A 24,130-nucleotide genomic window follows, 5' to 3' on the forward strand; every position below is an offset into this window, starting at 1 on the left:
CTGCGACCTACACCACAGCTCAGGCAACTCTGGATCCTTAAGCCACTGAGCGAGGCCAGGGATCAAACCCGTGTCCTCATGGATACCAGTCAGATTCATTACCACTGAGTCACAATGGGGACTGCTTGAGGTATTTTAGAATGAGCACTTTCCTTCCAATCAATGAAACCTGATGGAGGTCTTCAAGATCAGCCTTGGAGGGAAACAGCGTCAAAGATGACAACTTATAACATGAAGGGTAGGTGGAGAGGAAAGGGGAGCATCCTTCCCCTGGAGCCACCAGGGTGCAGTGGGGTGGGGTAGCAACCCATGGGCCTTTAGGTATATGAACCTGTGTCTCCTGAGCGCCAGCTGCTCATTAAAAATCCCTCTCTCCGAGCTCTGTACTACCACCCCACCGCCCATTGCGCCCCACCCCATGCTCTGGCTGCCATCTTGAACCTTTCTTGGTCAACAGCGCCCCCTAGTGTATGGTGAAAACACATTTTCTGTAGCATAGCAACAAATTAGCTAGGTTTGAAAGCAATATTTACATGAGGAAAATCTAAACTGAGACAAAGAGCAAATTAGAACTGGAACTCAAAACACTTAGCTTCTGGAAATGGGGAAAGCCCATACCTCTTCTGTTGTGCCAGGCTGACTCCAGCGATTCCTGACTTGGGGCCCGCGGTTCTCAGTGGGGGGCCGTTCTTCCCCTCCCTACCTCCAAGACATATCTGGCAATGTCTGGAGATATTTTGATTGTCACAACTCGCAAGCAGGGGCTCCTGGCACCTAATGGGTAGAGATGAAGGAAATTGCTTAAATATCCCGCCGTGCACAGGACAAGAAAGAAGTATCTGGTCAAACATGTCAGTGGCGTCTCAGTGAAGAAATGCTGCCTTCAGCAGAGAACAGGTGTTTCCCCAGGATGCTTCAGGCCGTCACCAGGCTCAAACCCTCTGTGTTGCTCACAGTTCTCTTCAAACCTGAGACACGAGAGAGAGAGAAAAAAGAAAGGGTAAAACGCCACAAACCTGAAATTCCCTGGTGGCCCAGCAGTTAAGGATTTGGTGTGGTCACTGCTGTGGCTCAGGTTTGATCCCTGGCCGGGGAACTTCTGTATGCTGAGGGCGTAGCCAAAAATAAAAACAAACAAACATTCCCCCCCACCCCAAACCTCACAGCCATTAGGGTGGCTATTATTTAAGAAAAGAAAAAAGGCATTGGCTTTTCCTAATGTCTAGGGCCACCCAGACAAACCTGTCCCCAGGAGAAGGAGGAGGAGATACTGAAATAACTTTGTAGCGGCCAAATCCAGCGAGAGACATTGCCTGCTGTCATCGGCGCTCTCGTTTCATTTACTTGTTTATCTTTAAAATTAGAAAGCCTTCATCTTTCCTTTTTTGGCCATGGAAGCTTTGCATGCTGATGGTTTTAAAAATGTCTTTTATTCCCTGACATTATAGGAAAGATGCTTTTGGAGCCATAGTTTGGTTCTAGATGACTCTCATTAAAAAAAGAAAAGAAGGAGTTCCCGTCGTGGCGCAGTGGTTAACGAATCCGACTAGGAACCATGAGGTTGCGGGTTCGGTCCCTGCCCTTGCTCAGGGGGTTAACGATCCGGCGTTGCCGTGAGCTGTGGTGTAGGTTGCAGACGCGGCTCGGATCCCGCGTTGCTGTGGCTCTAGCGTAGGCCGGTGGCTACAGCTCCGATTCGACCCCTAGCCTGGGAACCTCCATATGCCGCGGGAGCGGCCCAAGAAATAGCAACAACAACAACAACAAAAGACAAAAGACAAAAAAAAAAAAAAAAAAGAAAGAAAAGAAAAGGAAAAAGAATAACAAGCATTGGTGAGGATGTGGAACAATTGAAATCCTCACAAATGCTGGTGGGAATGTAAGATGGTGCAGCCATTGTGGAAAACAGTACGGTGGTTCCTCAAAAAATGAAATATAGGAGTTCCCGTTGTGGCTCAGTGGCTAACGAATCCGACTAGGAACCATGAGGTTGCGGGTTCGATCCCTGGCCTTGCTCAGTGGGTTAAGGATCCGGCGTTGCCGTGACCTGTGGTGTAGGTTGCAGACGCGGCTCGGATCCCGTGTTGCTATGGCTCTGGCGTAGGCCGGTGGCTCCGGCTCCGATTAGACTCCTAGCCTGGGAATCTCCATATGCCGCGGGAGCGGCCCAAGAAATAGCAAAAAGACAAATAAATAAATGAAGACTGAGATCACCAGCTTAGAGGTCAATGTTAAATAAACCACCCGTGGGAGTTCCCGCTCTGGCACAATGGGATCGGCGGCATCTCTGCCCGTGATGGACTCAGGTTTAGTCCCCAGCCCGGCAGTGGGTTAAAGGATCTGTGTAGCTGCTGGGTAGGTTGAAACTGTGGCTCAGATCTGATCCCTGGCCCAGGGACTCCATATGCCATGTGGGACAGCCAAAAAAGAAAGGAAAAAACAAAAGCCACCCTTGGGTGTACGCATGCGCGTACAAACAGACAGTGAGATACCGCAGAGAAAGGGACTGAGGTAAGTAATGTAGCCTTGTCTTAACTTAAATGGAGCTGGCACCTCCCGGGCACAGCAGAGAATCAGGAATAACCAGGAGGACTTGGCCACATGCTCATTCCTCTTTCAAGCTCCAGCCCCTTCTCTTATCTTCTTTCCCCCAGAAAGACAGACCTGCTGACTCTGCAACTGAAGCCAAAAGGCCTTCCGAGAACTCATGGTGCATTTTAGACTTTTAAGCGATGCCCTCTTGGGGAGCTGAAACTAAGGCCACAAGGCTGCCAGCTCTCCCTGCTCCCAAGATATCCAGGCTGAGCCCAGGGTAATCAAAGGCATATGCGGCCACTGTTTAGCTAATGTGTCATGCCCTGGCATAAGTCCTGGAAATCACTCTTTGGGTCTTTGCGGGTCACTGTCAGAGGATCTTGGCAAAAATATGTGTAATATAAAAGTTACTGTTTTAACCATTTTCAAATGTACAATTCAGTGGCATTAAGTACATTCACCATGTTGCGTGAGCATCACCGCTACCCATTTCCAGAACTATGTCATCTTCCCAAATAGAAACTCTACCCAGTAAACAATAACTCCCCATCCCCCACCCCCCAGCTCCCGGCAACCACAATTCTACTTTCTGTTTGATGAATTGAATTTGCCTCTTCTAGGTACCTCATGCAAGGGGAATCACACAGTGCTTGTCCTTCTGGTTTTTGGCTTATTTCGTTTAACATGTTTTCAAGCTGGATTTATACTGTGGTATCCATCAGAATTCCAGCATTCCTAAGGCTGAGGAATATTCTGCTGTGTGCAAAGACCACATCTAGTTTACACACTCTTCTGTTGATGGACATTTGGGTTGTTTCCACCTTGTGGCTATTTTGAGTAATGCCCCTGTGAACACTGGTGTGCAAGGGTCTGTCTGAGTCCCTCCTTTCAGCTCTTTGGGGAAGATGCTGGATTTCTGGATCCTATGAGGATTCTGTATTTCATTTTTTTTTTTTTTTGGTCTTTTTGCCGTTTCTTGGGCTGCTCCCGCGGCGTATGGAGGTTCCCAGGCTAGGGGTCTAATCGGAGCTATAGCTGCCAGCCTATACCACAGCCACAGCAACGGGGGATCTTAGCTGCATCTGCAACCTACACCACAGCTCACAGTAATGCCGAATCCTTAACCCACTGAGCAAGGCCAGGGATCGAACCCGCAACCTCATGGTTCCTAGTTGGATTCATTAACTACTGCACCACAACGGGAACTCCTCAGTCTTTAGAATACAGAGATGATGGGTCCAAGGTTGTAGGTTCAATTCTGATTATAAACCAGTTAACATTACACAGTGAAAACTATTTTGGGTCACAGAGTGCCCTTGCCTCTGTTGGCACAGAAATCAATGAAGGAATAAGATGACTCCAGACAGCCCTCCAGATGGGATTAAGGTGGCGGAATAGAAGGACTGGAGCTCAACCTCTCTCCTAAAAGCAACAAAATTCACAACTAAAAGCTGAGCATTCTTCACCCAAATGGACTGGAAACTTTAATAAAGATACCCTACTCCAGAAGAAAAAGAGGCCACATCAAGAGGTAGGAGGGGCGATTTCGCGATATAAACAACCCCATGCCTCCCGGGTGGGAAGCCCCACAGACTGAAAACTAACTGGGTCACAGAGAGTCACCTACAGGAGTGAGAGTTCTGAGCCACACATCAAACTCTCTCTCGTGTGGGGATCTGACACTGGGAGAAAGAGCCCCAGAGCATCTGGCACTGAAAGCCAGTGGGGCTTGTGCACAGGAACTCCACGGGACTAGGGGAAACGGAGACCCCATTCTTAAAAGGCACACACGGACTTTCACATGCACTGGGTCCCAGGGCAGAGCGAGGTCTCCATAGGAATCTGGGTCAAACCTGACCGCAGTTCTTGGAGGACATCCTGGGAAAACAGGGGTGAACGTGGCTTGTTGTGAGGGAAGGACATTGAAAGCGAAGCTCTTGGGAATATTCAGTAGCCTTTCTCTGGGGGTGGCCATTTTGGGAAAATCTGGCCCCACCAGACAGTCAGCTGCTGAGAAGCCCCAGGGCAAACAACAACCCAGGTGGGATCACAGCCCTGCCCCTCAGTAAACAGAAAGACCCCTCAGGCACACTGCTGCCTCTAATTCCATCCGGAGACTAAGCCCCACCCACCAGAGGGATTAGAATAGGCTCCACCCACCAGGGGGCAGGCATCAGCCCCTCCCATCAGGAAGCCTACAGCAAGCCCCCCATAGCGACTGAAGCCACGTGGGGGGCAGACACCACAAGTAAGAGAGGCTACACCTCTATTATCTGTAAAAAGGTCACCACACCAAAAACCTATAAAAATGAAAAGACAGAGACCTATAACTCAGATGAGGGAGAAAGGAAAAACCCCAGAAAATCAGACAAGCCCTCCACCCCGGCCACGCCCAAGCCCTCTGGGAAACAGAAGCCTTTGTAAAGCAGTTGAGTGGTGCTGAGGGATATCGGTAACAGGCAGGTGGCAGGGGCTGCCATTCGCCCAGACGATGCTACAGACTCCAGAATTACCCCATGTGCGGTATTAATCACGTCCCACCGGCTGAGGGAGCCTCAAGCAGCATGCGTTCATGGTTCTCTTTTTGAAGCTGTGGGTGATACACAGTGTACAACCCGAGATTTTCCCTCTGATTCCTTGGGGTGCCCATGGGAGCTGTCAGTAGGCGGCGAAGCTAGGAGCTGGTGAATGTGGTTCCTCAGCTGCCAGGACTGGACATACCTATGAGACCAGAGCAGCGCCTGCGGAATCCGCAGACCTCGGCAGCACTGTCTTGGCGGAGGTCTTGCCTTAGCAGTGCTAGAATGTCTGCAGCATTCTCTTCCAACAACCACAGAAAAAGCACTTTCACCGTGGAACTGGGTATAAGGTCAGAAAAGCTATGGATTTTCTAAAGCCTGGATGTAGGAGCAGTGTTACACCAGGCCACACTCTGGGGTCAAACGTGTCCCCCCTGTCCATTGCCTATTTGTGCAGGGCTAATGGCAATATGAGAAACACCAAATCTCTTAAATATCCTTGCTATCCCTCCCCACCTGCACTTCTTCCTGAATAGGATGCCTTCCCATCCACATCTCTTTGTTCAATCTTCTCTTAGTTCCTACCCAATTTTATACATATTATTTAAGCAAGTCAAAGCAAGCCATCTTAGAGTTTTTCTTCGGGAGCCTTTTATTTGCAACTCCAAAATCTGCCACCAGGGGGCGGTGGCATGTCACGTTTTTGCTATTCCGGTTCCCAGCGGGACAAAAACCTCCCACGTGTCAGGCATTGCGCCAGGCGTGATTCCTGCATGACCTCACTTAATTCTATAAGGACCCCAGGTATTGCCGCCCCCACTTTGGAAATGAGAAGACTGAAATAGAAAATGACCTGAATAACCTGTCCAAGATCACGCCACTCATCAGAGGCAGAGCTGGAGTTTTGAACCCAGTCTGGCTGCCTGAAAGTGCTTGCACTGAGCTTTGCCATCAGGGCGGAGTTCCCTGAAGAGCCTCCTTACTATGGGCCTGCCGCCTTTCCTTCTCATTGTATATGCCGCATGGTTTGCCCTCCAATCAAGACCCCGTCTTGTTTGGCTCTCACCTGGGGACTAGATTGCGGGTTTCCATGTTCTGAACCTCCTGCATAGTCTGATGTAAGTGGGACTTCCCGAGAGGGTTCAGGGCATTTGGAGGGCTTCCTGGCATGAGCTCTCAGCGTGGGGGTGAGCGCTTACTGAACTTTAACTGTGGGGGAGGGACTGCCAGACACCCGCGTGTTGTGCAAGAGATGGGAGAGGCTGTGCCTTGGGGGCTAGCCTGTCAGGGCAGCCCGAAGCCGTCTGCAGCTCAAACCCGGGGGGGGGGGGTGTGATGCCAAGATCCCCAGCCCCTCCCCCCACCCAGACTTCCCTTGGGTCCCGCAGCTCTTGTGAGCCTTGTGGGCCACGTTGGCTTAAGGAAGGGAAGGCGTCTCAGGAGGGAGGGGGGGGAGAGGGGGAGGGAAGGGCTGAGGTGTTGCAAGAAGGCAGGTGACGCGAGCAGGAGGAGAGGCCAGCGCGGGCTCGCCAAGGCCCTCCGTCTTCCCGGGGCACCAGCGGAGGGAGGTGACGGCGTCGGCGAGTAGAGGGAGGCGGGGAAGGAAGAGCCGGGCTGTGGAGGAGAGGCGCCGGGATTCCAGCTGGTCCTGAGCATGAGGAACATGGGCGCGAGACCTCTTCCCATTCGCGTCCCCAGGCTCCACGTCTTCCTTCTTGGTTCCAAGCACCGTTGCTGCCCAGGATGATCCTAAACAAGCATCACTGGTTCAACTGCGCCGTCTCCCCGGAGGAGCGGCAGAGAGGCAGCCAGCTTGGGGGGGGGGGCCTCCCCCGAGGCTGGTGCGGGATAGTTTTCACTAAATACCTGGACAGTCACAAAAGCCCAGGAGCAAATAGAGACAGGAGCCCAGGTCTGAGCAGGATGTGGAGATCCAGGAAGTGGAAGGGGGAGCTTCGGGTTACACTGGACGGAAAGGATGGGAGGCTTTCAGAGGAGCCAGGGTATGGGAGGAGGAGTCCCTGGTCAAGGAGGCAGGAGGGGGCGGCTGATAGGAAACAGGGAGGGTCCAGCGCTGCCTGCAGGGGTGCCGTTGGCCTCACTGCTGCTTAATGTGGCAGGTGGGCCTGTGGCCAGGGAGACTCCGCCATGTGTACCAGGCAGGACGGACCCCAAGAATGGAAAATTAGGCTCTGGGAGTTAGTCTCAGACAGCGGCCTCTGATCCTAAGAAGAATCCCCCCCAAGCCAGCTCCCCAAGTGTCAGACCCCCGCAAATTCCACCTGAGATACCCCACACCTTATAGCGCACCTCCATTAAAAGTGGCATGTGACATAGGACAGCAGAACCAGAAAATGCTGCTGTACTAGAGAAATCGCATAGAAGCCCCTGGTACTTCTCAAGTGGCTGGGCTGGGATTTAGCTTGAACTAGATGTTGTTGTGGAGAGTGATTTCCTGTGTCCCTTTTGAAGTAACCCAACCAGAAGCAAGAGAAAAAGAACTCTGATGAGTCTGGAAACTTCAGGAAACCTCTTTAGGCTCGCTTGCAGGAGTTCCCTGGAGCAGCAGTTCTGAGAAGGGGGAGGCACGTTGCAGGGTGGGCGTGCACAGACTCACCACCCAGCCGGGAAGCCAAGGGCAAGACCACCAACACCAGACGAAGTGGACAGACCCCAGTTCACGCCCGCTTTGTGCCATTAATGCTGTCAGCCAGAGACCCCTGAACTGACCGGCCTGAGCATCCTGCCCCGCCACTCCCCAGCCCTTTTGCTGCCAACAGCCCCGCTGACAGAGAAGGAATACTTCGCCCCTGGAAAAAGAATCTCTGGTGAGAGACCATAGTGTTTGCGGCTGGAGTTACAGCGTCTCTTGTATCACTTCAATATTATACAAAGGGAAAATCACCAGTGTGACCGTGTGTTGCCTCTGCAATTGTATTCAACCCACAGGCTCCAGCGTCTGCCTGTGATTGATCTCTGCTGACACCTCACAAAGCCCTTTCATGTATGGAATCTCGCTTGAACTTCTCCATGGTCCTGAAAGGTGGGCTTGTCATCCTTACTTTTTATTTTATTTATTTATTTATTTTATTTTATATTTAGGGCTGTACCTGCAGTATATGGAGGTTTCCAGGTTAGGGGTCAAATCAGAGCTGTAGCTGCCAGCCTATGCCACAGACACAGCAATGCGGGATCCGAGCCACGTCTGCCACCTACACCACAGCTCTCATGGCAACGCCATGATCCTTAACCACTGAATGAGGCCAGGGTTCAAACCCGCATCCTCATGGGTACATGTCGGGTCTGTTAACCACTGAGCCACAACGGGAACTCTGATCCTTTATGACTGAGGAAACCAAGGCCGAGGGACAGGAGGCAGCTTGCCTCAGGTCACGGAGCCGATGGATGGGTGAGTCAGGCCTTGAACTATTTAATTCCAAAGGTCCCTCCCAACCCCCCCTTTTTTTGTAATCAGGGCCAAATGATAAAAAAATATCAATCTGGGGAATTTTTAAACAGCTAAATTTTTCATCTGGTAAGATTGACCTGTATCTGTGATTATTTCCTTCCTGCTTTGGGGTGGGGGCAGTTAAAATGCCTTTTCCTCGTGAAATGATACTAATCATGGACACAGGTTGGCGTTTGTTCATGTAAAGTTTCCTTGTCCACATTGAAGAGAATGCCAACCCTACGCAGCCCCGTACATTTGGGGGCACTTACCCTGTGTTTGACGTGGGAAAGCCCAGGAACCAGGAGCCTGCAATTCAGAGGGCTGTGGAGTCTGTTTCCACTCCTCCCTGGTCACCTCTGGAGGGCAGGCATTTTGTGTCACAGCTGAGGCTTGAGCCATGTACCCAAGGAGTCTGCCATCCTCTGAGGAAGGTAGGGAAGCTGAAGAAGATTCGTTCCTGCAGAGACCCCAACTTGTACCCCAACTGGGATGGCTTTGGAGTAGCCCCGCCACCTGGATGCATTAAAAACATATTCCTCTCTCCAGAATGTGTGGGTCTCTATTGAATTATCTGCATTCTTACTGCCAAGAGAACTTTCCAGGTCTGTTTTTACATCGCAACATTTTGGCAATTAAAGTTACTCCAAACTCTCTGAGCTCTGGGAAACCTCGAAACTGTGCAGGAAGTAATTTTTTAAAATCTCTACAGTCAAGGCAATATATTTACATGACTCTGTGAATGCATCACTGTGAAGGCAAAAATGGGGAGACACAGTCACCACTGGCTCCGTTTTTGAACAATCATGTCTATTCCTGGCTGCATGATGCTTACTTGATTGGCACCTGTTGGTGGTGCGTAGTCTCAAGAGTCCATGGAGGCATTCCATCAGCTGGCCATCACGGAACGGGCTTTGTCAAGTCTATATTGGAAGATGTTATTCCGTCCACCAAGATATAAGCTCTTTGGAGAAGCTTATATCAACTCCACTGGTTCCATCAACTTCCTCTCATTTTAAGGCCAAAAAGAGCTGACCTACGTGGCAAGAAAAACTAGCAAAATTCACCTCCTTTCATGAAGCAGAAGTTCTCAAGATAACAACCGCTCAGGCAACCTCTAAGAAAACCACCAGCCAAGACCATAGCTCCCCTCTGCTGTCCTGTGCCAGCAGTTTCATCAGCAAGTTGGCCACCGCACCCTCCCGACAACTTGTCTTGTGCTAAGAGTGGGCTGAATCTAAGGGTTTATCATCCGCCAGATTTACTTTGCCTTAAGTGTCTCATGTGAGAGCCAAGGAAGAGAAATGCTTAGGCCACACTGATTTCTGGCAAATTAAAAAAGCAATGCCCACAGGAGGAGACTCTTCGGTCCCTGCACTGCTTTTGCATTTTTGTGACAGCTTGGCACTGGAAAGTTTAGCAACATCCTTGTGCTACCATCCAAACACACTGGGTCATTACCAGCAAAAATGCAAGATTTTTTTTTTTGGTCTCACCCACAGCATGCAGAAGTTCCTGGGGCAGGGATTGAACCCAGGCCATGGCATTGACCTGAGCCATAGCAGTGACAATGCCAGGTCCTTAATCCACTGAGCCACCAGGGAACTCCACAAGATTTTTTTATAAATGATTTTCAGTTTGCTTTGTGTGAATACATATATCTGGGGTTGCTTATTACCTTGGAAGAGTAGAATTACATGCATTCTACATTCTGCAGGACCTAGCACCTTGCCTTAAGCTACAGAGGTATATAATAAAGGAAACACAAAATTTTGGATGAGTTTTAAGTCCGCACATTGTAGAACATCCTGTGCTATAGACTCCTTAAGAGAGTTTCTTGTGGGGATGTTTAGAGTTTGAAACTAAAGAAATACTATTTTTTTTCTTTTTTGGACTGCACCCGCGTGTATGGAGGTTCCCAGGCTAGGGGTTGAATCAGAGCCATAGCCACTGGCCTACACCACAGCCATAGTGACACCATATCTGAGCTGCATCTGTGACTTACACCACAGCTCATGGCAACCCCAGATCCTGAACCCGCTGAGCGAGGCAAGGGAACAAACCCACTTCCTCATGGATACTAGTCAGATTCATTTCTGCTGAGCCACAATGGGAACTCTAGGAAATATTATATCAATATTATTGCAGTGCTGCTGAACCACAGTCTTCAGTCTGAGCATGCAAGAGGAAGCTGGAAGGTGAGCAGTGGAGATTCGTGTTGGTGAAAGAAATGAAGTCATTTGAATTCCACTAGGCAGTTCAGAAACATACGTTATTCCCAGAGCATAGATAACCCTGGAAGGTTCTAATCCTAACACAGCCTAGAAGAAGTTGGTGGAGTCTGGCCTTGGGATGAATCCAGAGCAGTTACAGCAACAAGCACATAAATGTTGAATATCATGGGCCTCTAAGATGCCATCTAAGTGGCAAAAGAATGTTCACTGGTTTGATCAACCATTGCTGAAAACTGCGGCTAGCAGCCTAGAGGAGAAATAATAATCTCTTCATGGTTCACAGTTTACACCGTATTCTCAAATTCGCTATCTTGTCACATTCTTCTAACAGCCAAGTGAAGTAGGCATTATTGTCGGAGAAGGAAGGCTTAGTTAGAAATGTTGCCATTTGCCCAGGCTGGGTGGCAATGCGCCCAACGCCAAAGTTAGTGCTCCCCCATTAGGCATGAATTTAGATCATCTCACCCTCAGAAACGGACTGAAATGGCTCAAAAGGAAAATGTGGACTCGAACCCAGTTTGGTCAAAAGTTCTGATCTTGCATGTTAGTAATTTCAGTGCACCGCGGGGTTGTTTTATAGCCTTTCAGGGGAATTCTGTCAAAATTTTTCAGAGTTCTTTCTGGGAAGTTTCAACTCTTGCACTCTCTCACTCTCTTTCCTAGCCAGTGACCCTCCAGTATTTTGTACTGGAGCCAACAAAATATCCAGCCACAGAGGATGTGTTAGATCAAACTTAGTATCTTGGCTTCTCTGCTAGAGGATGGGGAACCCTCTCTCTGTTCACCGGTGCTACACTGGAATGTGAACTCCCAAGCTGGGCTGATCTCAGCCTCCCATTGCTCGGCCAGCTCAGGCTGGAGTCCAGAAGCCATGAGGCCATGAGAGTGACAGGCCCTGTGCTAAGAATGATCCCACCTCACTGCTGGATGGCGGCGAGCCACTTGGTAACATGTGTTACGAACACCAAATATTAAGTGTCACATGGTGATGGGCTAACTAAAAAACTATAAAACAACAAACACATCCACCCCCTCCCCTTTTACGAACTTTGGCTGTAGACCAAAGCAATCTTTATTTTTTTTTTTTAGGGCCGAACCCATGGCATATGGAAGTTCCCAGGCTAGGGGTGGAATCTGAGCTGCAGCTGCTGGCCTATCCCACAGCATCGCCACAGCTCTGCGGCAACCCTGGATCCTTAACCCACTAAGCGAGGCCAGGGGTGGAATCCGCCTCCTCCTAGATGCTAGTCAGATTTGTTTCCTCAGTGCCAAGACAGGAAATCCTAATCTTTTTTTATCTTAAGCAAGATTTCATATGTTTTTCTTCTCTCCTCTTCTATCCCCATCTTACTGCCTTTTTTTTTTTTTTTTTTTTTTGTCTTTTTAGGGCAGCACCCATGGCATATGGAGGGTCCCAGGCTAGGGGTTGAATCAGAGCTGTAGCCTCTGGCTTATGCCACTACCACAGCAACACCAGGTCTGAGCTGCATCTGTGACCTGCACCACAGCTCATGGCAATGCCAGATCCTTAACCTACTGAGCGAGGTCAGGGATCAAACCTGCGTCCTCATGGATACTAGTCAGTTTCGTTTCTGCTGAACCACGATGGGAACTCCTTTTTGTACTTTTTTTTTCCTGGTCTTGTTGCTTCTGTGTTGCATGTGCACACTCATACACTCATTTCCCTCACATGACTAGGAGGATCTAAAATGAAAAAAAGATGGGAGTTCCCTGGTGGCTCAGTAGGTTAAGGATCTGGTGCTGTCACTGCTGTGGCTGAGGTCACTGATGTGCAAGTTCATTCCCTGGCCTGGGAACTTCTGCATGCTGTGGGTACAGCCAAAGAGAAAAAGAATTTTTAAAAAGGAAAAAAGGTGGGAGAGGGAGGGTGAAGGAAGAGATACAAGCCAGCTCGATGAACAGGGCTCCAAATCTCAGGGGGTCTGGCTAATGTCAGTGTAGCTTAGAGACCTTCTAGTCATTTAATGAAACACAGAGAAGAGAGAGGTACACTTGCTATTCTAAAAAACCACAAGTCAGTAATTGCAAATGTGCCCTATTGGAGAAAAGCAAATTAAAGGAGCGTCTGGGAATTCTCTGCATAGTTAAGCAGAATAATTTCCCCCCTTTAAGTCTGTGTTTACCCTTCAAAAATCACATACCCTAAAGCACAGAAACCTAGATATGCCTCATTTTCAGCAAGGGGTATGTTGCTTTAGCCTGGCTCCATCCCTCAAAGGAAGAAACACAAAATCCATCATTGCCCACGATGGCTTCCCCAGCGCTGCTCCTGCAAAGAGAGAGAACTGACTCACATCTGACTCTGCTTGGAGGTGACTGACCGGTGTCTGGGCGACCAGAGACTTGGTCTTCCTCAGCCCACAGCTACACTCAGCGTGAAGACAGTTTAAGAGACTGGGCATCAGAGAAGCACCTTCCAAAGTCAGAGACGGGTAACTGGCTCATCATGGGGGATGTGGGAGTTCCAACCTGTCCCTGAAACCTGTCACTGGGTCAACTGCAAAGGTGGATTTGAGATGCATACACTTTGCTTAAATTGCTAAGGGAACTTTCTTCCAGTTGTTCTGTCTCCATCTCGTACCAGCCCGTGTTGGTTTCGGGTGATAGAAATGCAGTCAGACTGGCCCAAGCTACAAGGGGACCGGGGTGAGGATCCTGAGATCTCAGAAGGAGAAAAGCCAAGACTAGACGAGCAGGGGTGTGTCTGCCTTTCTCTGGGTCTTGCTCTGTGTCTCTCCCTCTCTCTCCACATCTGGGTCTCTCTTGGGGGTTTCTCCTCTTGCTTTCTCTTCTCTGGCAAGAGGCTTGTTCCCACGGCCCCCCGAGGATTTGTCTTCAGTGTAGGCACCTGCAGAGATGAACGCCCCATCTCTGATTCTCCCTCCTGGATCCCCAGAAAATAGAAACTTGTGAACAACAACAGCCTTTATAGAATTATAATTTAGTAGAGAGAAAAAGACACTAACAAGAGAGGCACATTATAAGTCCCAAAGTGAGCGGAAGTGGCATGCAGCAGTACAGACAGCTAAGGTAGGAATGGAGCGAGTGCTGCAGACCGAAGGCTTGGGTCCACCCCAAATTTGTATGTTGACACCTCACCCCCAACAGGACAGTGTTAGGAGGTGGAGTCTTTGGGAGGCACCTAGGTCATGAGGGTGGGTTCCTTGTGAATAGGGTTAGTGCCCTTAAAAGCTCCCTCGCCTCTTCCACCACGTGAGGACACAGTGAGAAGGTGGCCCTCACCAGACAGAATCTTCTGGCTTTACCTTGGACTTCCAAGCCTCCAGAGCTGTGAGAAATGAATTTCTGTTAATAAGGCACCCAGTCCATGGCATTTTGTAACAGCTGCCTGAACAAACTGAGACTGGGGATTGTATAAATTGGGGTTCTGGGAAGCGCTATCCTGAGGGAGTGACATTTAAGCTGAGCTCTGAACAAGAAGTAGGAATTAGCCATTTAAAGGAAAGGGAAAGAATGTTTCAGGCCAAGGAACTGTGTGAACAATGCCCCAGGGCAGGGAAGAGTTGAATTTAATTAATTTTTTCTTTTTTTATAGCTGCACCTGCCAGCATATGGAAGATCCCAGGCTAGGGATCAAATCAGGGCTGCAGCTGCGGTCTATGCCACAGCCACAGCCACACTGGATCCTTCACCCACTGAGCAAGGCCAGGGATTGAACCCACATCCTCACAGAGTCAACATTGGGTCCTTAACCTCCTGAGCCACAGTGAGAACCTGAGCTGAGTTTATTTGAGCACTTTTATGCCAGTGTGGCCAGAAGATGATCTGGGATGAGTTTCAGGAGTCACATCACACCGGGTCTCACAGCCAGGTTACAGATTTTATTGGCAGTACAATGGGGAGCAGTTAAAGAGCTTCAAGCAGATGCATCATTTTTAAAATTTATTTTGAAAGGTCATTCTGGTAACAGCATGAATTGGTCACCTAGAAGGAACAGTGGAAACGGAAAGATCAGTTAGGAGCAATTGAGGGTCCAGAGGAGAAACTATGCTGGCTTCTTAGTCCAAGGTTATGACAACAGAGATGAAAAGAAGGATTCAAAATTAATTTGGGAGATAGACATGTCAGGTGTTAAGGTGAAGATTTATTTGACTAGGGGAGTGAGATAAAGGAGAGAACTAAGACTGCTGCCCAGATTTCTGGTCTGAACAATAGGGTGGGTGCAGGTGCCAGTATGGAGACCAGGGCCCTGGAGCAGGTGGGGCAGGAGGGAAAACTGCTCTGCTTTGGACACACGAAGTATCAGCTGCCTCTGAGACATCAGTGTTGAAGCGTCACTCATTATACATACGAGTCTAATGCTCAGAGATAGCTCTGGCCAAGAATGATACATGGTAGAGCCATTAGGATAAAGACAAAATTTTAAGTCATGGCAGCAGGTGAGTTCACCCAAGGAGAAAGTGCAGAGTGAAATGAGAATAGGGCCCAAGGCTTAGAGTGAACTCTAATATCTAGAGCTTTGGTCGAGGAAAATCAACTGGGAAGTCTGAGAGGCTAAGGCTGGCAAGGAATGAGGAAAACCAGGCAAACTGGCTGTCACAGAGCTAGGAAAGGGTGATAGTTGAAAGCTGGGAAAAAAGCTGCTGATACAGTCACCTAAACCAACACTAGTCCAAGGCCTGTGTGTGGGGGTGGTGCTATCAGTACCCCAGGAGTATAGGTGTCTATTATACACAGCCAATGCTGGCACCACCCCTATTTTCCTCTTGGCCCCTTCGTGTTTCAAAACCATTCTATGTAAATTTTTACTCTCATCCGTCCATCCATCCACCCATCCATCCACCCATCCATCCACCTAGCCATCCATCCATCCACCCACCTACTCACCCCTCACTCCCTCCCTCCCTTTCTTAGTCCCTCCATCAGGTCAAGTCCCAGACTTCCCACTAAGGCGCAGGGCACAGAAGGGTCCACAAGGCGGAGCTCTCGGTCTTCTTTCCTTTCATTTTTCCTTTTCCTTTCCTACTAGCTTTTGTTTTCTGCCTCTGAAGGAATTGTGCAAAGTTTGCCACCTTACGTGCACAATGTTATATCCATTCTGGTGTTTGGTCTTGGTAAATCACCTCGGATCGGAGTGTAATTATCGAGTTGTGTTTATGGTAGTAACCATAGCAATAATAAGAACATCATGATTGGAACAATCTCCGTCTTCATCAAGAGAGTATTTCTAGCTTCCAAATCATGTACACTGTGTTTTCACAGAGCCTGGATTGCCTCTAACCCAGTTAAGTCTCCTTGCCCTCAGTGTACTCAGTTTCTTTCAACATTTGCATGTTCTTTCAGCCTATCAGCATGAAAAACTCTTCTGTAGCAATGCCTTAAAGGTCAGCGTAGTACCTTCACAGAGCCTGATGAGACTTCTCTGTTGTGCTTCACTTGCGAGCAAGCCTCACTCTCTCCCTGCGGCAGATGCCTGTCCTGGCTTGGCTGGCAGCCCCCCATGTGGCCAACATCCTCCCTCACTGCTGCCACCACTAGAACCCCAAGTTCTTCCTTTTCCCAGGAGCTCCCTCCCTCCTGCTCCCAGCTGTATTTGCTTTTTGAGATCATCTGTCCATCCAGCTTTGGAACAGATTTCACTTGGTAAAGCCATTGCAGTGCCCACGTGGAGGCCCATATTCCTCAAGGACCCTGCGTGACACAGGTTATAAACTAAGACACTGAAATTTGAGCATTACTTCCTCAAACCTCCTACCGTGTCCGAATTTCCCTGGTGCCACTTTCTTCTTTCCCTAAACTGTTTCAAAACTTACAAATTGTTCTTTCTTTCACTCTGCACCAGCTGTAACCCCTGGGACCCTCTATGCCACTCAGTCCATTCCAGATATGCTGAATCTAGCCCAGATGGTCACACAGGGAAGCCATCCTTTTTCTTTGGGGCAGCACATCACAGAGTGCTCAGCCTTTTGACAATCTCTTTTCCCTAAACTCTGAGCCATCTCCATTGGCAGGTTGCCTCACTCATATTTTGGAAGTAGGTAGGGGTATAAATCCTCAGAAAAATAGACTCCATCAGCTTTGTTTGATGTGGCTGGTGATAAATTGGTGTGGGCGGGGGAGGGTTGAATTTTCAGCAAGCAAGAGTTGTTAACACTGCAATGGCTTTACCAAAAAGAGATTTCTGAGTGTCTTTCTCTGGGGGTATTTCAAAATAAAACGAACCTGCCTCAGCTGATGTAGAGGGACAGAAGACTTTGCAAGATCCCTTCTGGTCTTGGTTTCTACCATTCACTTCTCCCCAGCTCTGCCCCCTGATTTGAGGCACATGAGTGAGGTTATGCTCTGATGCACTGCACCCATCCCCCCACCTGGATTCTCTGTTGCCCCCGTTTTATTGACGGGGTGAGGTGGACTTGTAAATCCATCAAAAATAGATCTGAAGCATACTCTGGGGTACATATTAAATGTGGGAACCTGACAGCCTTTTATTTCTGTCCCTGAATAACAATTAAGCGTCTATTCCCATACTTGACCATGTCATGGATTTGCTGATTTGCTGATTTTCTTTGCCTGTTCATCTTTCCAAATTTTGAGTGAATGGGCACTTTTATGAGGCATTGAAAGTCTCCCGAGAAATAATTAAACCATGCAGTTCTTTCCTTGAGAGGGTAATTATGAACTCAGAAGCATATCCTCTGAAGCCTTCTGAGTTGAAAAGCCAAAGAGAATTGACTCCCGCCATCTTGCTCAGCACAAGTGCACTGTGTGGATTAACTGGTTCGTGCTATTCCAGCAATTCACCTGTGCTGGGCCCGGTGCTAGGGAGACTCCGAGAGGCATAGCATGGTTTTGGTGCAGGGATGAGCCCAGCTGCCTTCCCAAGGCATCATCTTCTATAACAGAGGAGGGAGAGCGTGCAGGGGAGAGGAAGAGCCTGTGACCCAGAGCCAGACACAGCTGTGCTTCCAACCAACCCTGCTCTGGCCACTTCACAGTTGTGTGACTTCACTGAGCCTGCTGGAGCCTTCGTCTTGGACCCCCCCAGCCTCCAGAACGGCGAGAAATAAATGTTTGTTGTTTAATTTTTAAAGAAATGCAAACCCTGCTAAGCATTTGTTGTGGGTGTCAGCATAAGTCCGTTGAAAGAGGTAGGTGAGCCAATGAATGTGAAGTGTTCGACCAGTGCCTGCAGCATCCAGGGCGCATTAAACATGTCATGGCTGCTCCTGGCCCCTGAATTTAGCCTGCCTGATTTGTTTAAAGTACGTCTCCGTGCAGAGCTGCGTTCAAAAGAAATACAAATTACATCACGGAAAGCTGTGAAAGGTAATACATGCCTTTCCTGAAAGTGTCTTGGGCAGAGAGAGAATCACGTTACATAACTGAGAGAGAGTGGGGCTCCCCAAGCAGTCTGGCCACACTTCTTCTCGAAGACCCACCTCTCTGCTCTTCATAAATCCTCCTCACCAGCCCCACCCCGCCCCAGCCCCCTGGCTCTTGCGCTCCCATCCTCATTCCCAAACCACCTCCAGTGCACCCCAGCCCATGTTCCTGCAACCAGGAGGCCTCCTGTGGGGCGTCCTAATTTGGTTTCAGCCAGACTCCACATGTACCAGCATTTCTAGGAATGGTGGAGACCATTAGCTTGAAGGAAGTGATTTTTCCCATTTTTTTTAGAGTAGAACTTGATTCTAAGGAGAAAATGTACAGGAGAATCTGAAAGGATGAAGGAGAAAGCAGGAGAAAGTGAAAGGCAAGTTCTCTCCTGCTTCAAAAGACAGAATGGCACCTGTCCTGCCAAAGCCGGGAGAGCAGAACTGCTTAGGACACTCAGTAGGCACATGAAAAAATGCTCAACATCATTAATTATTAGAGAAATATAAATCAAAACTATGATGTGATACCACCTCACAATAGTCAGAGTGGCCATTATTAACAAGTCAACAAATAACAAATGCTGGAGAGGATGTGGAGAAAAGAGAACTCTCCTTCATTGTTGGTGGAAACATAAATTGGTACAACCACTATGGAAAACAGTACAGAGGTACCTCAGAAAACTATAGAACTACCATATGATCCAGCAATCCCACTCCTGGGCATTTATCTGGATGAAATATTCATTCAAAAAGATACACATTGCCTATGTTCATCACAGCACTATTCACAATAGCCAAGACATGTAAACAACCTAAAGGGCCACTGACAGATGATTGGATTAAGAAGATGTGGTACATATATGCGATGGAATACTACTCAGCCATGAAAAAGGAAAAATAATGCCAATTACGATAACATGGATAGATCTAGAGACTCTCATATTAAGCAAAGTAAGTCAGAAAGAGACAAATACTATATAGATATCGCTTACATGTGGAATCTAAAATATGGCACAAAAGATCTTATCTAAAAACAGAAATAGATCATGGCCACGGAGAGCAGACTTGTGGCTTCCAGGGGGGAGGGAGTAAGATGAATGGGGATTTGGGGGTTCATAGATGCAAACTGTTACATATGGAATGGGGTTTTACTGTACAGTACTAGAAAACTGTCTCCAATCTCTTGGGTTGGAATATGATGGAAGATTGTATGAAAAAAAAAAAAGAATGCACATATATGTATGACTGGGTTACTTTGCTGTACAATAGAAATTGAAGAAACATTGTAAGCCAACTATAATAAAAATAAACAAACACTGCCCATATTCTGCCACTTTTGTCTCTGGATTTATTTACTTCCGTGAATATTCAGGCTGGAACCACGACCATGACCTCTGACACACGAGCAGAATTTCTCTGCAAATGGAGGAGGACACCCTCTCTCTGAGAACATTATGGTCCAGATTTCACCCTGGCACAGTTTCACTGAGGCAGCCATGATGCCCAAATCAAACTCAGCATTCAACCCTCTCTTTCACCATTTTAGGAGCCAAAATAAATCTCTCTGTGTAATATTTCTCACAAAATGTAGAATCAACATAAAATGGACACTTGTAAAGCACAGCGTCCCTCTGGTTTCCATTGGTCACCCCGTTAATGAACTCTCCACACTGCCAGGTGAAGGACAGGAAAGAAAGAATGTATATTTGATTGAAAAGAAAGAAGAGGGGTCCCTTCATTATTATTCCCTAGTCTGGAAAGTCTGCACAGTCTGGAAAGATGGTCTGAGGTGGCTGTCTTCATGCTTTCTTTCAGAAAATGTCCTTCTTAAGTGGCACCTGGCTCTCTTTGTTTTATAGTCCTAATTTGACCTTCTCAGATGGCATCTGGTTCTGTAAGAAGGTGGGGGTAGGGGTGTCAAAGAGAAGGAATAATTGCAAACTGAGAAAAGGCAAGGGCTCCAGAAGCTTTGTTCTTTTATCACTTTTTCAGTTCCTCATGAGAAGGACCAAGAGGTTTATCCTTATGTGCTGAGCTGTTGAGCAGAGAAAAGCCTTCTGCAAAAATGAAGCAAAGCATCAACTCTCTGAATATCCAAGGCAGTGTTCAGGAGATGGGGAGAGAAAGCCAAGGCCAAATGTCCTCTCTGTCATGGGCCTCACTGTTGTCTCTGCTGGTTTAGTGTCTGTGGCCCTTCCACCCTTGACTGAAAGAAGTGGTTTCAGAAACTCTCTACAAGGTTGAGTAGCATATGGTGGCCTCACTTCCCAAGACACTTCCCAGGTCACTTCCCAGTCACTTGCTGGTCTGCTTCTCAAATTGTTACCATCTTGGGGCTCTCTGCTTTCTTAATCACTGGAATTGGAGAGCGAAAACAAGTTCCCTTGCTTACTTGCTGGGGCTGTGGGTGAGGGGTGGGCGAGCTGGTTCCTTATATGGGGCAAGTGTATGGGCAGGTCCAGGGGTCAGGCTAGAGGTGTGGCTTAGGTGGTCTACCCACCCCTTTGGTGGTGCTGTGTGCAGGAGGCATGTACAGTACCCCAGTTTTGCTCCTGACACCTTGCTTTTGCTCTCAGCTCTTCAGAAGTGGCAGTTGGGTTTTTTGTTTTTTCGTTATCTCCTTACCTATAATTTGTCCCAACTGCCCGTGCACCCAATTATTTTTAGCCCCTTATAGTTTCTTTATTTTGTTGCTCAACATGTTTGTCCAGGTGTAAGCATTGTGGCCACTGCAGCAAAGGGTCCCAGGTCCCAGGTCCCAGGTCCTGCCCTGTCTCAAAATTCCCTGTAAAACTCATGAGGCCTCCAAGGACTGTATCTGCCTCCTCCAGGTACTTATGTTGCTATCTGCATGCTGTTGACTCTGCATTAATGACACAGATAAAAATGATGCTGTCACCTGCCAGTAAGGGAACTGAAGGGGAGAAACCTCTGAATCCTCTTGCTGCATCAGCACCTTACGAGTTGAGGACCATCATTGAAAACTTAGGTCGGAAAACACATTACCAGCCAAGTACACAGCCATTTAGGTTCATAACCAGATGGAAGGCAGGAAAAGCACGGCAGCAAAGCACCTCTTCCACTCTCCCAGCCATTAGGAACAGCCAAGCACACAGCCAGTTGAAGTACACGTTGTGCAAACAACCAGTGCCAGAGATTTCAGGGACCCGGGATTAGTGGCAGAGGGGGGTTGGCCCAGATTTATACATTTCCCAGGATGAGATCATTACTTCATACATGCATCCATTTCTGCAGGAAGTTTCTTTATAATCTCTTTACAATTTTCCACACGTTAATGTAGGAGGCAAGGCGCTTATAGACATAATACTTGGACCCCAGGAGGAGATGCTCATGGGTCCCAAGAAAGGTGTGAAATCTCGGAGGCTCTGGCTTTAAATCCGGGTTCCTGGTAAGGTTTCCTAAAGTATTTTTGTGCCTCAGTGTTCCCATCTGTAAATTGGAGAGAAGGTTGCTAGTGTATCCCCTAGGACTACTGAAAGGGTAAGAATTTTAAGAGATTAAAAACATATTGCAGGAGTTCCCCTTGTGGCTCAGCACAAACATATCTGATCAGAATCCATGAGGACTTGGGTTCAATCTCTGGCCTCAGTAGGTTAAGGATCCCTCGTTGCCCTGAGTTGTGATGTAGGTCGCAGATGCGGCTCGGATCCTATAAGGCTGTGGCTGTGGTGTAGGCTGGAGGCTACAGATCCAATTCGACCCCTAGCCGGGAATCTCCATATGCCACAGGTGCAGCCCTAAATAGACTATCTATAAATATAGCAGATATAAGTGTGATGTACAAGGTTCCTTGATTCTGAGACATCAAGGTGCGTCAAGTAGAATCACTTTGTTCATATTTACTTAGCATACACTCTGGGTGGCCAGGAAGTGATGGGGGGAGGGGAGCGGGCCAGCCTCAGACACAAAACTTCCAGGGACAGCAGTGAGACCCATGACAGAGAGGACACTTGGCCTTGGCTCTCTCTCCCCATCTCCTGAACACTGCCTTGGATAGTCAGAGAGTTGATTGTTGTGCTTCATTTTTGCAGAAGGCTTTTCTCTGCTCAACAGCTCAGCACATAAGGATAGACTTACAGACTTCTTGGTCCTGCTTACTAGGGACAGAAGAAATGATGAAAAAACAAAGTTTCTGGAACCCATTGACTTCTCTCAATTTGCAACTATTGCTTCTCTTTGAGGTCCTCCCCTCCCCCATCTCGTTATAGACCCAGAGGTCATTTGTCAAATTATTTTGGGAAGGTCAAATGTAACATCTGTGATATCACTGTGGCTGCTGCTGATGTAGCGGTGGACAGAAGAGCAAGTCCCTGTCCTGAAGGAATTTACATTCTTGTCACAGGAGACAGAAAATAAAATGTGATGTGGTATGATGTAATATAATATAATAGTATTTCCGGTGTTGATAAGTATGCCTTAAAAATAAAGGTAAGGGGAGTTCCCGTCATGGCGCAATGGTTAACGAATCCGACTAGGAACCATGAGGTTGCGGGTTCAGTCCCTGCCCTTGCTCAGTGGGTTAAAGGATCTGGTGTTGCCGTGAACTGTGGTGTAGGTTGCAGACGTGGCTCAGATCCCACGTTGCTGTGGCTCTGGCGTAGGCTGGTGGCTACAGCTCTGATTAGACCCCTAGCCTGGGAACCTCCATATGCCACGGGAGCGGCCCAAGAAATAGGAAAAAGACAAAAAAAAAAAATAAAAAAAAAAAAATAAATAAATAAATAAAGGTAAGGGCTGGAGGGTAATGAACTGGGGAAGGTGTTGCCGTTGTACACAGAGTGACCAGACACAGTCTCACAATTGGGCATTTGAGCAGAGAGCTGAATGCAGTGAGAATGTGAGCAGTGTGATTATTTGAGGGAGGCGCATTCTGGGAGAAGGAACAGCAGAATGTAGCCTCCCCTCTGCTCAGTATCACAATCAGAAAAGGGACAAAGATTTGCCTCTTCTGGTGGAGGCTGAGAAAGCTGAGGTCCAGAGAGAGCCAAGAACCCCGTCCAATACCCAGGGCGGCACCAGGGTCTGGGGGCAGCAGGGGGAGGTCTGCCTGGGGTCCCCGCCGCTCTGTAGCTGATGACCTGAGCCTGTGTTAACAGCTGAGCTGTAGCAGCCTTTGCAGTTTTCTGAGATCTGTATTTCTCAGACTGAAGGTCTTCCACGTTGTTCTGTAACATGAAGGTTGAATGGCATGTGCCTCTGAAAGTGGCAGTGGAAAACTTGGTAAGGGCATAGCTTATATAAAGCCACCCTCTTGCCTACTTGCCCTCTGCCCATGAGTGGGCAGCAGACAAAAGACAACCAGAGCCTGCACTTTCTCCACAAAGTGCCCATTACCCTCTCACTAAATATTATTTTTGCAAAGGCTTTAACTAAATTACAAGCCACTTTATAGCCTGAATACACCCCACTGTAGCGTGTATATTACACTGAGCTATAAAATGTTTTGAAGTTTCTTGGGATGGGGAATAGGTATAATATTACAGTCCATTATTATTATATATTTCTTTTCATTACTCTTTGTTATATTTCTTAAGTCTAACCAAAATAATTCTTACCCTGCTGACTGTTTACAACCTTCAGATATGAGTAGATGGTCCCCAAGTTCCCCCAGATCATCATTTACGCAGCTCCACCATTCAGCTCTTTTAATCTTCCTTCATAAATCCCGACTGCCTCCTCCATCACTCTTGTATCTTTCCTCCCAACACTCCCCCCATTTGTCGGTACCTGGCTGGTAATTAGATGCTCAGAGCTGAGCACAGCCTTCCAGGTGGGGTCTCAGCAGGGTCGTCTGTTACTCCAAGTATTGCTTTGCAAATTCATTTCTAGTTCTTCCTGCACCTCACATTTCACTCCAGACAGGAGAAGCCAAAGAGAACGCAGAGGAGAGAAGCTCTAATGCTACCCAGACCCCTAGAATGGGTCCTGGGAGGGAAGATGACAAAGCTGGGCTGTGTTCCACAGGAAGACGGGGCAAGGAGGGTAGGGATCCATTTTCTCCTCCAGCTGCAGCAG

The sequence above is a fragment of the Sus scrofa genome, chromosome 18, assembly GCF_000003025.6.
Source record: "Sus scrofa isolate TJ Tabasco breed Duroc chromosome 18, Sscrofa11.1, whole genome shotgun sequence".
Lineage (NCBI taxonomy): Eukaryota > Metazoa > Chordata > Mammalia > Artiodactyla > Suidae > Sus > Sus scrofa.